The following is a 15,285-nucleotide window of genomic DNA, read 5'->3' as shown; positions in this document are numbered from 1 at the left end:
AATTCAACAAACTTGCATTTCTAATACCCACAACCAACCTGTATGTAACCAACATCTGATATGTTTTATTAATCTGTCTTTAACCCTGCTCTCATAATTCAAACATAAACTCTCTTCTTGATGATATTTTTTTCTGTGTTTTTACATGTATGTTCTTTAACATTTTTTTAAAAGAATTTATTTATTTATCTGTCAGAGAGAAAGAGAGCACAAGCAGGGGGAGCAGCAGGCAGAGGGAGAAGCAGGCTCCCTGCTGAGCAGGGAGCCTGATGCGGGGCTCGATCCTGGGACCCTGGGATCATGACCTGAGCTGAAGGCAGATGCTTAATCAACTGAGCCACCCAGACAACCTTACATGTATGTTCCTTAAGTAGTTGATGCTAGGGTGAAAGAGCTTTATGGTAACAGGGAAAGCCAGAGACTGTTGAACCTCTGACTCCATCAGAAATCTAGCAAATTTTAGTTGAGTAAGAGGGAGCTCGCCTTTGCTGCCTTCTTGTCTCCTTTTTGACCTTGGACCTGCCATCTTCACAATACTCTCTGCTGAGTCTCCCCAAGTTGTCCTCTGTTGTGCAAAGACTCATTTAAAATACCATGTAGGTTTTACTCCCCATCACTCCTACCAAGTACCCCGTAAAATGAAAGATGAAATGCTGAATTCTCATTTTCCCCATTCTATTTCAAGGTATTTTCCTTAGTTAGAATTAAGAAAATTTAGCTGATTAAAGTAGCTCATAGTAATGTTATATTAAAAAAGAATATGTTAGATTAAATGTATAAAGAAAGACAGTGAAATAGGACTCTCAGGGGCCCTCAGCATGGCTGCCTTCTTCATGGCCTTCCTTCTCCAAGACAGACAAACAGGAAGGACAAACATGGGCACCCCAACTTTGAAAGGATGTCTCCTCATCTTCCCATATACCACAATCCATTCCAATCCACTTTTCTCTGGTTAATCTCAGCCCTTCAAATGGAAATATCACTATGCTTTGATGATCTTACGTGTAGACCTCAGACAGTGTTACTTTTTCATCTGCTACCATGAAGTGTTCCTCCTGAAATCCAGAAAGAAAATATGAAGAAAGCTTTGGCTTCTCTTCATTGTATCTTCCCTTCACACAGAATCATTTTTCTGGTTTTGAACATGGTTTAGTAATTTGGGAATCCCAAACTATGTAAATAAACACACCCTTCTCTAAGTTTACTTCCTTAAAAGACTTTTTGGAAAACAGGAGCCTGCTTTGAAAACGTGTGTCAGTTTTCCACTGAACACAATTCAGGAACAGCCCTATCGCCGGCTGTCAGTATCCGCTTTCAAGGGGCCGCCATGAAAGAATTCATGGGACAAACATTAGGTTGAGTTTTAAAAGGCCAAGGTAGTGGGGGTTTTAGTAGTCGCAGATTTTATAAGTTTAGAAGTTGTGGGCTAGTGTTCTTTACACTTCCTACCTCTTTTTAAATGTATCTGAGCCTATTGAGAAGAAATTTAAACAAAGGCCCAGGATACTGGTTCCAGTCAAACTTTGACCTCCAAGACCAAAATCCAGCAAAACCAGCTGAGCTTTAGCATGACAACATCGCAGCTCAGGGACAGGGCCACGCACAGCACGGTGACTGCACAAATCATATGTCACCAAGCAGCGTCGTGAGTGCAAGTCTGAATTCCTGTAGGAAGGAAAGTTTATGGCATTTCCCCCTCCATTTTGAGATTTATCCACAGTGCTTCCCAATAGAGGGAAAACAATATGACTGTCGTATAATAACAGAATGCATTTGTACAGAAGGAAGGGTGGGCTTCATCACGTGGACAACCAGTCCAATACCTAAGCATTTCAAGCAGGTACGAGGAGGGTAGGTCAAGGGGGATCCAGCACTAAGCACTCAGGGACAAGCAGGGATAGAGCGTGATGCAGTCTGCACACAGGTCAAATGTGCAGGCATGTACACCGGTGACACGTTTCCTGTCACTATGCAATACTGGAAGTCTGGAGAAAAACTTTTAGACTAGTAGTCGTGGTGGTTAGAATGCAGGTCAAGACCTTATACCCCAACCCTGCAGCGCCTTCAGTAAGATTGGAGTTTCTTTCTTTCGCACTTTATTGGCCAGAGTCAGGTGAGCATTCCAGGGCGAGTAGGTGGCTGTGGTTCAAGGTCCGACAGGGAGCCGGGTGGCTTTGATTTTGTTGCCCTGCTTCCTGTAAGGAGTTGCTCTCATGCTCATGATAGATGGTGGCTCGCCGGTACCAGACCCTGTGTCAGCGCTCAGAAGCAAGACATGAGAATGGAGAGGGCAACCAAACTCTTTTTCAAAGACATGCCCCAGAAATTACATGCGTCCTGTATCCTCACAGCTAGATGCAAAGGTGTCAGGAAATTCTAAAACCCAAGGGCTTTTCCTGCTCAAAGGGGGATGCATATTGGGGTCCAATTAGAACATTTCCGCAGTAGTTAAATGACGAGCTTCAGAATACGTGTGTGTGTGTGTGTGTGTGTGCGCGCGCGCGTGCACGCACACTCTCATACATAAGCATTTTTAAGAGTAATTAGGGGCTTACATAGAAGGCAATATTGCTTAATGATTAAGATAGATCAAGGGTAGACTTTGAGGCCAGAGAGATCTGAGTTTGAATCTTGGCTCTATCATTGGCTAGATGTATAGATCTTCTAAACATTAATTTTCTTACCTGTAAATAGAGATAATTCTTACCTCATAGAAATGTTATAAGGGGAAAATTAAATAATATGCACTGTCGAATAATAAAGAATTTTTCTGGTCTTTGTCCTGGGTTCCTGGAAAGAAACTTCTAAAACCCTTGGAATTTCCCAAATGTCTTTGTTATTTATGAGCCTCTTGGGTTGCCCCTGAGTTCGTGCTATCAAGATGGAGATGGGTCAGGATAGGGGCTGCTACCCAAAAGACCAACCATGTAATTAGAGGGTTGGGGCTTTGGGCCATGTGGTATCAGCCAAATCTCCCGACTTTTTTGGAGAGCAAGGAGAGGGGGGTTGGGCTGGAGATTGAGTTCATTCATGTGGCCAATGATTTAATATGCTATGAAATCTCAATAAAAACTCACACCAAAGCTTAGTGGAGCTTCCTGGTTAGGGAGCACAACTGATGCCAGGAGAGTGACACACTTTGATTCCACAAGGAAAAGACAAGCTCTGCATTTGGGACCCTCCCATTCCTCACTCCATGCATCTTTTCATTCGACTGGTCCTGATTTGTGTCCTTTAAAGTAAAACCTTAATAATAAATATAGTGTTTTCCTGAATTCTGTGCATTGTTTTAGTGAATTATCAAACCTGCAAGTGTTGCGGGAACCCCCAAATTTGTAGCTAGTCAGTCAGAAGTATAGGTGGCGCTCAGACCCCCAAAGCATGGCTGATGTCTGAAGTGAGGTCTGGCTTGTGGAGGACCAGGCCCTTCACTTGTGGGGTCTGTGCTAACTTTGGGTGGTTAGAGCCAGAATTGAATTACAGCACACCAGGTGGGGTCAGAATATGTATAAAATGCTTAGACAGTAACTGGAACATGTGAGAGCTTAATAAAGGCTTAGTGCTGTTATTGCTTTTAATTATTATTATTATTGTTAACGTTATCCCTAGTTGATTGAATTACTGGAATCTAGTGATGTTGAAATAATATTTAACTATTATTCTGTAGTCCTTCTCATCAGAGTTTCATAAATGTTTTCCTCAACATGTGGCTGGCTCCCAGCCTGTTTCTATGAATAGAAAGCTGAAATGAGGGCCCACCAAGTTAGTCGCTAGCTCCCAGTTTAAAGACTTCCACATGAGAGCCACTTACAAAGCGCACAGGCCTAGGAGCCCCTCAGAATTTGGAGTCACCTGAAGAAGGTAGAGTTTTAGTCAAACTAGAGGTCGCCTCATGTCTCTGTTCTGAGGGCTGCCACCACCTGGAAAGGGAATCCCAGCTCACAACGCCTGAATGGCTGAGGCCTGAGGCAAAGCGGGATTACCAAGATTGGATAAGATGTGGGGAAGATTTTTTAAATACATAAGGGCGGTAGAAAAAACATGTGATTTGCAGTTTGGTAGCACTGTGTTCAAACCTAGTCTTTGCAACTAGCCAACTATGTGATTGGGCATACATGTTTGCATCCTCCTAAATCTCAGTTTCTCCCCGGTATAAAATGGAAGAACAATGAGTTGCTTCTGAGGTGGTTGGGAGGCAGCAGGGAGCTGATGCATGTAGAGTATTTGCCACAGCACGCAGCTCGTGGAAGCCGCTGGATGCGTGCGCGTTCCCGTCCCCTTTGCTCCATGGGGCATGGCGGGAGGCAAATCCTTCCACTCGCTTACTATTTAAAAAGCCCAGTGCAGAAAGCTTTCTAGGATCGGATTACCAGTTATTCTTTTCCTGAAAGGCAAGTCTTAGGTTACAGTTTTACCGTAAACATCTCCAAAGCACTGCAGACAGAAAGATCAAGGAGAGTTGCAATTCCTAGAAGGACGCATGACATCCCATGAAGGCTCGTATTTCAAGGTTCATCTGCTCGCGGATGGGATTCTGTCATCAGGAGTTTTCTTTCTCCATGTGGCTTCTCAGAAGGTAATCTGACCTTCACCGTTTAGTCCCCACAATTTGTCCCTTTGCACGGGTCGTGGTTTTGATCACGTTGGCATGTAGAGAACATTCCTGTTCAGAATTTGTGTATGGGCTGGAACTGAACTCTTCCAGTAATGAAGAATCTTCTTATATAGCCAAGGCTTTCAACTCATCATCTCTCCTGTCTCCCCTATGCGAAGATCCTGCCTGCCTCTATTGCCAAAATACAGATGACTGCAAAGTTCGAGGTCGCTTTCAACAGATAACTATTTATGTGGTGCCCTAGGGAGGCAGGGTCTGGAGCCTTCAGAGGAATGTGCTTTCACGGTGCACATGGGCTCGAAGTTGCTAGGCTTGAAAACATCTAGACTGATACTAATCAATGAATAATTAAGTATTTGTAATTACGGGTGTGTGCAAACTTTAATTATAAAAATGTTCACCCCAGTATTTCTCAGTGTTTCTGCCTCCTAAAATAATAATTCATAAAAAAGTAGTTCATAATTGTCGAATTCTGTATAACGGAATACTATTTAGCCTCTAAAAATGAAGTTGTAGAACTACATGTATTCACACATTTGTATATGAGCGATCTACATGTGCGGAATAATGAAATTATGATACGATCCCATCTTGGTAAAAAATGAAATCGCCTATTTATGTATTATTCATATATTAAGAAAATGCCAAGAAAAATGTCTAAAAGGGCCTGCACTGAGACGCAAATGATAGAACTACAGTTGATTTTTCTTTCTTTTTTCTTGAGCGTAGTTTTGGTCTTTCTATAATGGGCACGCATTACCGGCATCCTTTTCTCTTTACGATTTTATTTTTTAACTAATGTCTACACCTAACATGGGGCTTGAACTTAAAACCCCAAGAACAAGAGTCACATGCTCCACCAACTGAGCCAGTCAGGGGCCCCACTGCTGGCATCGTTTTTAAAGCTATTGTTAAAATAATTATTTTCTGACCGCCTGACGAGACTCAGTGAGATGTAAGGAACGCGTAATAAGGTTTCCCTGTGAAGAGAGAGTTTATGTGCTGGAAGAGACAACGCCACAGCAGAGCAAGCCTCAGCCGAGCACGAGGACGCTGGCGTCCGTCACACCCTCGTCTCTGTGCGAGATAGCCTGGGGCGAGCCACAGCCGTGTTCTGTACATCACTTTTTCCACGTGGAAAAGCACAGTGACACTCCGCACCTCGATCCGCTCTCACCGACATTGGGTGCGTACCTCCTGCGCGCTCTGGGTCACAGGAAAAACCCGCACCCTGTCAGCACTCTGGATTTCCATTTGTGATGTGAGCCGTGGGTTTGTTGGAGTATTTATTTAGTATTTCTATTTATTTTTGGTATTATTAGATTATGTTCTGGAAACTTTTCCATGCATCATGGAGAGAGGCTTCTCTGTGGGTAATCTGAATTGGTAATCATTTCCACCAGGAGCAGAGAAGCTGCGTTGCTTTTCGCTGCTCTGTTAAGTTCCAGGAGCTCTTTCATAAGTCTCTGTATTGTTTGCTGTTGCAGCGCAGGCTCTACTCAAGCCAAATTTCACCGACAGCATGGCCTCTGACAATAGAACCGGGTAATGCAGGGAGAGGGAAGTGAAGAGTTTTTAACAGCTCTTTAGACAATATGTGGGCCAGTAAAGAGAAAATAGATGACAAAACAGAGAAATTTCGTAAAATTGTGTAGTTTGCTCTTCAGCTTTTAGGAAGACTCCATGGTTCACAGGCTTGAATTTTTGCAACGTCTAATAGGATGGAAAAATGATAATCTGATTATTTAGGAAGAGCGGAGAGCAGGGCGATTGCTACCAATTGTTTCTTCAAATTAAACTTAATCGGATAAGTCTGACCTTGGCATTTAAATTGGAATAAATAACAATGTGGTAAGTCTTCAGATGGACTTCAGAGACCGTCCTTCTGATTAGCTCTATGGCATGCAGACTTCTCCCTTTGGCAGAAAACCGAGTACTGGAATTCTGAGGTCCCAGATGATCAACGGCAGGTGGCTAATGATGATTCATTTTCAATTCCAATTTAACCGTTAATTAAAGTAGGTATCCTTGACGGAACGTTGAGTGCCAGAAAAGCTCAAAAAGAAAACGTGATACACCATCTTCCTGAACAGCCCCTGCCGGCTTCCATGATCACCTTTCTATCTGCTGCTCCTGGTAGCTATAGTAACTAGCATTTAAGACACAAACACAAAAATCCAAGTCCCAGGCTGATGCAAGAGCTCTCAAACGGCTTCGTTCCGTGTCTAAGATTTCCCTGCCTGCTCTTGCCTCATATTTCATGTCCAAAGCCTCGAGTGACTAACTGACTGCTTGGGGATGTGCAGGCTGAAGGGGAAAGGGTAGGATGGAGACCCCCTGCCCTTTCAGAGAAAAAAACAATAGAGATGCCCCGTGTGGTTAGGGAGGCTCAGCCCCCTCCGTGCTCTGCTGGGAAAGAACGAGGCTTGTCTGTGACAGCTGTCGCATTGTTGTGGACAGTGCTTCTCCAGGGCCCTCCGGGAGCGTGGATGGGATCAGCCCCGCGGTGCCCAGCCACAGACTCACCGTAACCTTGCTTGGGCGTAGGAGGGTGGGAGGGGTCGGTTCCAAGTCTAGCCCAAAAAAGGACAGATGATTTTTCAAGTGTTGGATTCAAAGCAAAGGAAGAGGAAGGGAGCGGAGTGGGAGAGGGAAGCTAAGCTAGAATGAACACTCTGAGCTTTTCTGGAAAACAAATTGGGCCAGTGATTTTTATTTAGACGTCAATACGCATTTTGGTTTATTTCATCTATTTTTGTAGCAGCTATGGGCAATGTGTTTAAATGGGAAAGCGGTAAATAGAAACCCTTCCGTTCAGGTTACTTACATTTTCAGCGTGAAGAGATGGCTGACAAGCTGTATCGAAGGCTGGCCTCCCGTGCCAAAGTACACTTTTCTGGCATTCCAGTAATTAAGAAAAACGAGGGCACCGCCCACACAGGGGAAATTGCAGACCCCAAAGTATCCCTTTTGGAAGGCTACATGTGACATTACATTGCAGGGACATTAGCCTTGCTTGGAACAGTTTTACACACAGAAACTCTTCACTGAACGATAACCTGGTAATTCCCAAGCCTTTCTTTAAAGGGAGCTTAATATTTTGATTGGCAAATGTGCCCGGGGAAGTATTACATTAATAATACTTGCTTTTTACACAGTTCCTTTCTTCATGTAGTCAAAATGCTTTATGCTGGATCAGATTCACAAATTGAAAGGAGAATGAACACACTTGAGCTTTTATGACTCACTCTGTCAAAAGAATACTCTTAAGAAACACAAAAGTAAAGCCCTGATTCATGCCCGAGGGAAAGGCTAAATGACGAATGGCTTGAGAAACATAGAGAAAGTTGCAATGTATGTAAGGTAATAATCCATTAATCAGATATGGGGAAAATATGCAATATTTCTTTGTTAATGAAGATGATAACTGTTAATCGGGCCTTGGACCTACCAAATCAGGTTGGACATATATCCCATGACCTGGGGATAAAAAATGTTAAAAATTATAGCCTATAACACAAGTGCTCCACTTTCTCAGGCCCCTGGGACTTAACCACATCTGTTGGGTGAGCTCTCTGACACTGCTAAGTGGAGAAATGGCTTGTGGAAAACAGTTCTAGAACTTTCCTGTTTATTTGAAGCGATGCGTATGACCTGAAGTCCTGAAAAGCTCATTTACTCATTTAGTTCCATGGTCAGTGCCCATGTAAGGGGTAGGCAAGGCGAGGGAACCAGGAGTCCCATCCTGTTTATCTTCTCTGACTTTTTATGCGAAGCCAAAAAGAAAAAGCAGCAGCAGTGAAAGAGGTATGCCGTTGGAAATGCTTTCATTTCAGTCGATTGGCCGACAAATCTAATGTGATTTCTGAATGTAACGGGACAGACGCCATTTACTGTCGCCATTAACAAAAAAAAGGGCTATGTCTTATTGATTGCTAGAGCTAAGCGTTGTGCTGATAAATCCACAGTTGACATTATTTATAAGGCATTATCCCCTGAGCAGTCCAGACATTCACTGCGAGGGACACGGGGAACCAAATCCCGGGTTTCAGTTACAAGTGACTTTGTAAGGTTGCTTGCCTGGCTTTTTGAAAGCTTCGATCAAAAACACAGCAACCTTCTAAGTAAAAGTATGGTGTAAGGAAGTGGTCCAGCTTCATTCTTTTGCATGTCGCTGTCCAGTTTTCCCAACACCATTTGTTGAAGAGACTTTTTCCCATTGGATATTCTCTGGGGCTTTGTTGAAGATTAATTGATCATATAGCTGTGGGTTCATTTTTGGGTTTTCTATTCTGTTCTATTGATCTATATGTCTATATTTTTGTGTCAGTACCATACTGTTTTGATCACTACAGTTTTGTAAGATAACCTTTTGTAAGAAGTCCAGAATTGTGATGCCTCCAGCTATGCTGTTCTTTTTCAAGGCTGTTTTGGCTATTCAGGGTCTTTTGTGGATCTGTAAAAATTTTGAGATTTTTTGTTCTAGTTCTATGAAAAATGCTGTTGGTATTTTGATAGGGGTTGCATTAAATGTGTAGATTGCTTTGGGTAGTATAGACATTTTAACAATATTTGTTCCTCCGATCCATGAGCATAGAATGTCTTTCCATTTCTTTGTGTCATCTTCAATTTCTTTCATAAGTATTTCACAGTTTTTAGAGTACCTGTTTGGTTAGGTTTATTCCTAGGTATCTTATTGTTTTAGGTGCAATTGTAAATGAGATTGCTTTCTTAATTTCTCTTTCTGCTGCTGCATTATTGATGTATAGAAATGCAACAGATTTCTGTATGTTGATTCTGTATCCTGGGACTTCACTGAATTTGTGTATAAGTTCTAGCAGTTTTTTGGTGGAGTCTTTTGGGTTTTCTATATAGAGTATCATCTGCAAATGGTGAAAGTTTGAGTCCTTCCATGCCGATTTGGATGCTTTTTATTTCTTTTTGTTGTCTGATTGCTGAGGCTAGGAGTTCCACTTTCTCACACCAAACACACAAATAAATTCAAAATGGATGAAAGACCTAAATGTGAGGCATGAAACTATCAAAATTGTAGAGGAGAATGCAGGTAGTAACCTCTTTGACATCAGCCATAGCAACTTCTTTCTAGATACGTCTCCCGAGGCAAGGGAAACAAAAGCAAAAATAAAGTATTGGGACTTCTGCATAAATAAAAAGCTTCTGCATAGCAAGGGAAACAATCAACAAAACTAAAAGGTAACCTGTGAAATGGAAGAGGATATTTGCAAATGACATTTCTGAAAAAGGGTTAGTATCCAAAATCTATAAAGAACTTATCAAACTCAAAAACGAATAATACAATTAAAAAATCAGCAGAAGGGGCGCCTGGGTGGCACAGTGGTTAAGCGTCTGCCTTCGGCTCAGGGCGTGATCCTGGTGTTCTGGGATCGAGCCCCACATCAGGCTCCTCTGCTATGAGCCTGCTTCTTCCTCTCCCACTCCCCTGCTTGTGTTCCCTCTCTCAATGGCTGTCTCTATCTCTGTCAAATAAATAAATAAAAATCTAAAAAAAAAAATCAGCAGAAGACATGAATAGAATTTTTGCAAAGAAGACATACAAATGGCTAACAGATACATGAAACAATGCTCCACATCACTGTTCGTCAGGGAAATACAAATCAAAACTACAATGAGATACCACCTCACACCTGTCAGAGTGGCTAAAATCAACAACACAAGAAACAACAGGTGTTGGCGAGGCTGTAGAGAAAAGGGAACCCTCTTGCACTGTTGGTGGGAATGCAAACTGGTGCAACCACTCTGGAAAACAGTATGGAGGTTCCTCAAAAACTTAAAAATATAGAACTACCCTATGACCCAGCAATTACACAACTAGGTATTTACCCAGTGAATACAAAAATACTAATTTGAAGGGATACATGCACCCCAAAACTTATAGCAGCACTATACACACACACACACACACACACACACACACACACATATTTTATCAATTGTTGGTCTTCTGATTTTTCCACAATTGAGAAAGAACCATGAGTAATGCAAATAAAAGGCATGTCAGAGGTGGACATTCCTATATTCATTCCTTCTACAGATACTTGCTGTATGTGACTGTGTCAAGAGCAGAGCCAGGGGCGCCTGGGTGGCACAGTGGTTAAGCGTCTGCCTTCAGCTCAGGGCGTGATCCCGGCGTTATGGGATCGAGCCCCACATCAGGCTCTTCCGCTATGAGCCTGCTTCTTCCTCTCCCACTCCCCCTGCTTGTGTTCCCTCTCTCGCTGGCTGTCTCTATCTCTGTTGAATAAATAAATAAAATCTTTAAAAAAAAAAAAAAGAGCAGAGCCAGACTTGCCCCCAGTCTATGTAGGGTGGAATTGGGGGCTGGGAAAGTGTTGAGGCAGGGTGGGACACCAGAATCACTTCCAAAAAAGAGGTAGTGCTTGAATTGAATCTTGTATGGGAGAGTGGGTTAGAGAGAGGGGTGTGGGGAGGGAAGAAGTGCCCAGTAAACACAACACACCTAGAGCTTGCAAGGTACTTTTCAGTTGCTTACTCTCGAACATGAGAAGCCAGAGATTGCCACACTCTCAGGAAAGCTCCTAACATGAAAATCAAAGATTCAACCCCAAACAAACAAACAAACAAAAAAAGACAGTACTTTGAGGAAATAAAAATAATGTAAGAACTCTTCTAAAGAAGTCATTATTAATGACTATAGAAATTAGGAAGATATAGGGGCGCCTGGGTGGCTCAGTCAGTTAGGCAGCTGCCTTCAGCTTGGGTCATGATCTCAGGGTCCTGGGATAGAGCCCCACATGCTCAGGTGGGAACTTGCTCTTTTGTCTCCCTCTGCTGCTCCCCCTTCTTATGTTCTGTCTCTCTCAAATAAATAAATAAAGTCTTTTAAAAAATTAGGGAAGATATACCCATGAAACAAGAACAGAATGCTATAAAAAATTGAAGAACAAACAAACAAAAAGCTTTTGGAAATAAAAATCTTTAAAGCAAGATCAAGGTAGTTGAGATGTAGAGGAAAACTAAGGAAATAAAGTAATCTGCCTTTTAAGATGGACAAAACTGAAGCCTATTACTATGTTATAGATTTTTTTTGTCTTCATAAAAGTCTAAACACTAGAATTATTTCTAATACCCCAGAGAACTATGAGAGCACTGATGATCCCCCAAGGATGAGGGAGTGCTGAGGAGAAGTAAAAGATTTTATTTCTGTTTCTCAGGCTAGAGAGGAAAATTGCTGTCTCTCATCCTGTGAGTTCTTGGTCAGAAAACCATGTGGCAAAAGGTGACAGGATTCTGTGTGTCATCTGTTAAAGAATAATTTTTACACAAAGATAAAATAATGACTCTCATACAAATATAAAATACACACGTGAAAAGTATTTTTTTCTAATACTGAGGGAACCAGCCAGATATTATAATTGGTTGAGAAGAGAACTCAAAGTACCACACCCTTTGTAGTGAGGAAAGGAAAGCTGAAATAACTTTGAAGGACAAAACTCGGCAAGTGAATTTTATTTGCCTTAGTTTTTAATACCTGAGTCTGAAAAGAAGCTAGGGAATGTATTAAAAATCTTAGTAATATGTGCTCAGTTTTGAGCTTTTTTCGCTTTTCTCTTTGTTTACTGATTGATGACTTTGCCTACGACATGAAGGGTTATTCTTTACTTTAAGAATAATCCGCCTAGACAGCAAAACTTCTGTGCTTTAGAACAATGTTCTGTGCTTCGTGTTGACATTAATATAACTTTTATTATTTAAGTGCCTCCCTTCAAAGATTCCTCACTTATGATAGAGCTATGGCCCTTTTTAATTGTGTTAGTTTGTGTTTATTTTTAAATACTTTATTGCTACTTTGGTTAAATAGGTAACCAAGGGCTCTATCACAAGCACCCACCAGCTCGTCTTAACTGAATATCCAAAGCTTCTCTGGTAACTTTTTTAACTTCTGTGCTTCCCAGAAAACGGGCTGGCCCTTGAAGAATTCTTCTTCAGCTCCTTCCTTTTACATCCTGATTTCTATTTTTTTCTGGTTCCACACAGCTCCTTTCAGGGACCCAACACCAGGATGTATTCTTCCAATTGCCCAAGGTATTGCCTAACCAAGCGAAACCAATGCTGAAGATTTTCCCTTCCCCTAACTCCTCTATCAAAACCCACCTGCCCTGGGCTTCCTTCCCTAGAGTTCCTGTTATCTCTTAATCTGATGAACTCTTCTATGGTTAGGAATTAATAATGTCCTTTCCTAGATATCACTTGCATTTTTTTTAAAGATTTTTATTTATTTATTTGACAGAGATAGAGACAGCCAGCGAGAGAGGGAACACAAGCAGGGGGAGTGGGAGAGGAAGAAGCAGGCTCATAGCGGAGGAGTCCGATGTGGGGCTCGATCCCATAACACCGGGATCACGCCCTGAGCCGAAGGCAGATGCTTTAACCGCTGTGCCACCCAGGCGCCCCTCATTTGCATTTTAGCAGAAGAAAACACTAAGATGTATTTAAATACTATATTTAAATGCTAGATGTATTTAAATTTTTGCTCTACCTGCATCAGCAGACATGATTTATTCCTAGACTTAAGAAGCTTATATTTTATTAAATTAAGTCAATGTGGTAAGTGCTATAGTAAAGTTGTATATAAAAAGTCCCAGAAGCGCTCACCTTTATGTTCAAATGATTTTTAAGAAGGGTGTCAAGATGATTGAATGGGAAAAAGAATAGTCTTTTCAACAAATGGTACTGGGACAACTGAATAGTTACATGTTAAGAACAAAAAAACAAAAACAAAAAAAACCAAAGTTGGGCCTCTCTCACACACCATATGCAGAAAGTAACTGAAAATGTACCAAAGATCTAAATGAAAGAGTTAACTAGAAAACTCAGAAGAAAGCATTAGAATAAGCCTTCATTACTTGGGTTAAGCAATGGTTTCCTAGCTACAATACCCCAAGCATAAGCAACCAAATTAAAAATAAATAAGTCGATCTTCATCAAAATTATTAAAAACTTCTGGCTTCAAAGAACACCAGCAAGAAAGTGAAAACAGCACACAGAATAGAAGCAAATATTTGCAAATCAAATATATGATAAGAGACTAATATCCAGAATATGTAGACTCCAGAATAGAAATTTTTCCTAAGAAGACATACAAATGGCTAATAAGCATATAAAAAGATATTCAACTTCCTTAATCGTTAGAGAAATGCAAATCAAAATCACAACGAGATACTTCATCATGCAAATTAGGGTGGTATAATTAAAAGGACAGACAATAACAACTGTTGAGAAGGGTGTAGAAAAATTGAAACCATACACTGCTGGTGAGAATGTAAAATGGTAACAGCACTTTGAAAAACACTTTGGTAGTTCCTCGAAATGTTAAACATAGAGTTAGGACCCTGACATTGCACTACTGGGTCTATACCCAAGAGAATTGAAAACATCTCCATATAAAAACTTGTACATGAATGTTCATACCAGCTTGTTCATAATAGCCAAAAAGTGGAAACAACCTACATGTCTATCAATTGATGAATAAACAAAATGTCGCATATCTGTGTAGTGGAATATTATTTGACCATAAAAAGGAATGGCATACTGATAGATGCTGCAACATGAATAAACCGTAAAAATATTATACTAAGTGAAAGAAGTCAGTCACAAAAGTATAATGCATGATTCTGTTTACATAAAATATCCAGAACAGGCAAAACCATAGAGACAGAAGTAGATGAGTGGTTCGCCACTCTCAGGAGCTGAGAGGAGTGAGGGAGTGACTGCTAATGGATACAGGGCTTCTTCTACGGGTGATGAAATGTTCAGAAATCAGATTGTGGTGATGGCTGCATAACTCAGAATATTCTAGAAGCCACTGAACTGTATGCTTTAAATGAGTGAATTTTATGGTTTGTGAAATGTATCTCAATATATCTCAATATATCTGTATATGAAAAAGTCCCAGGAATGTGGAGTAAATTTGAAGAGAAGGGAAATCTTTATGAAGACAATGACTTTTGACCTATGCATTAAAGGGAGAGGAGTAGTTTTCTGCATAAAGTAAAAGGACTTTTCAGCCAAAGAGAAAAGTAAGGGACTGTAAACTGCATGGTACAGTTGACCCTTGAACAATAGTGGTTTGAACTGTGTGGGTCCTCTTATACCTGGACTTTTCAATAAGTACAGTACAGAACTGTAAAGGTGTTTTCTCTTCCTTATGGTTTTCTTAATAACATTTTCTTTTGCCTACCTTTATTGTAAAAATACAGTATATAATACATATAACATAAATAAAATGTGTTTATTGACTGTTATCAGTAAGGTTTCAGTAGACTATTAATAGTTAAGTTTTGGGGGAGTCAAAAGTTATGCATGGATTTTCAACAGCTCAGGGGTCAGTGCCCTAACCCCCGCCATGTTGTTCAAGGGTCAACTAAAAGGTTTGTGGGAAGTAAGATTAGAAAGGAGGGTGTGTCCCTGGGTGGCTCAGTTGGTGAAGCCTCCGACTCCTGGTTTTGGCTCAGGTCATGATCTCAGGGTCATGAGATCAAGCCCCATGTCTGGCTCCACACTCAGTGAGGAGTCTGCTTGAGATTCTCTCCCTCTCCCTCTGCCCCTCCAGCGCATGCTCTCTCTCTCTCTCTCTCTAATAAATAAATAAATCTTAAAAAAAAAAAAAA

Source organism: Ursus maritimus, unplaced genomic scaffold, assembly GCF_017311325.1.
Source record: "Ursus maritimus isolate PB19 unplaced genomic scaffold, ASM1731132v1 scaffold_25, whole genome shotgun sequence".
Taxonomy (NCBI): Eukaryota; Metazoa; Chordata; class Mammalia; order Carnivora; family Ursidae; genus Ursus; species Ursus maritimus.
Note: the sequence above shows the minus strand (reverse complement) of the source record.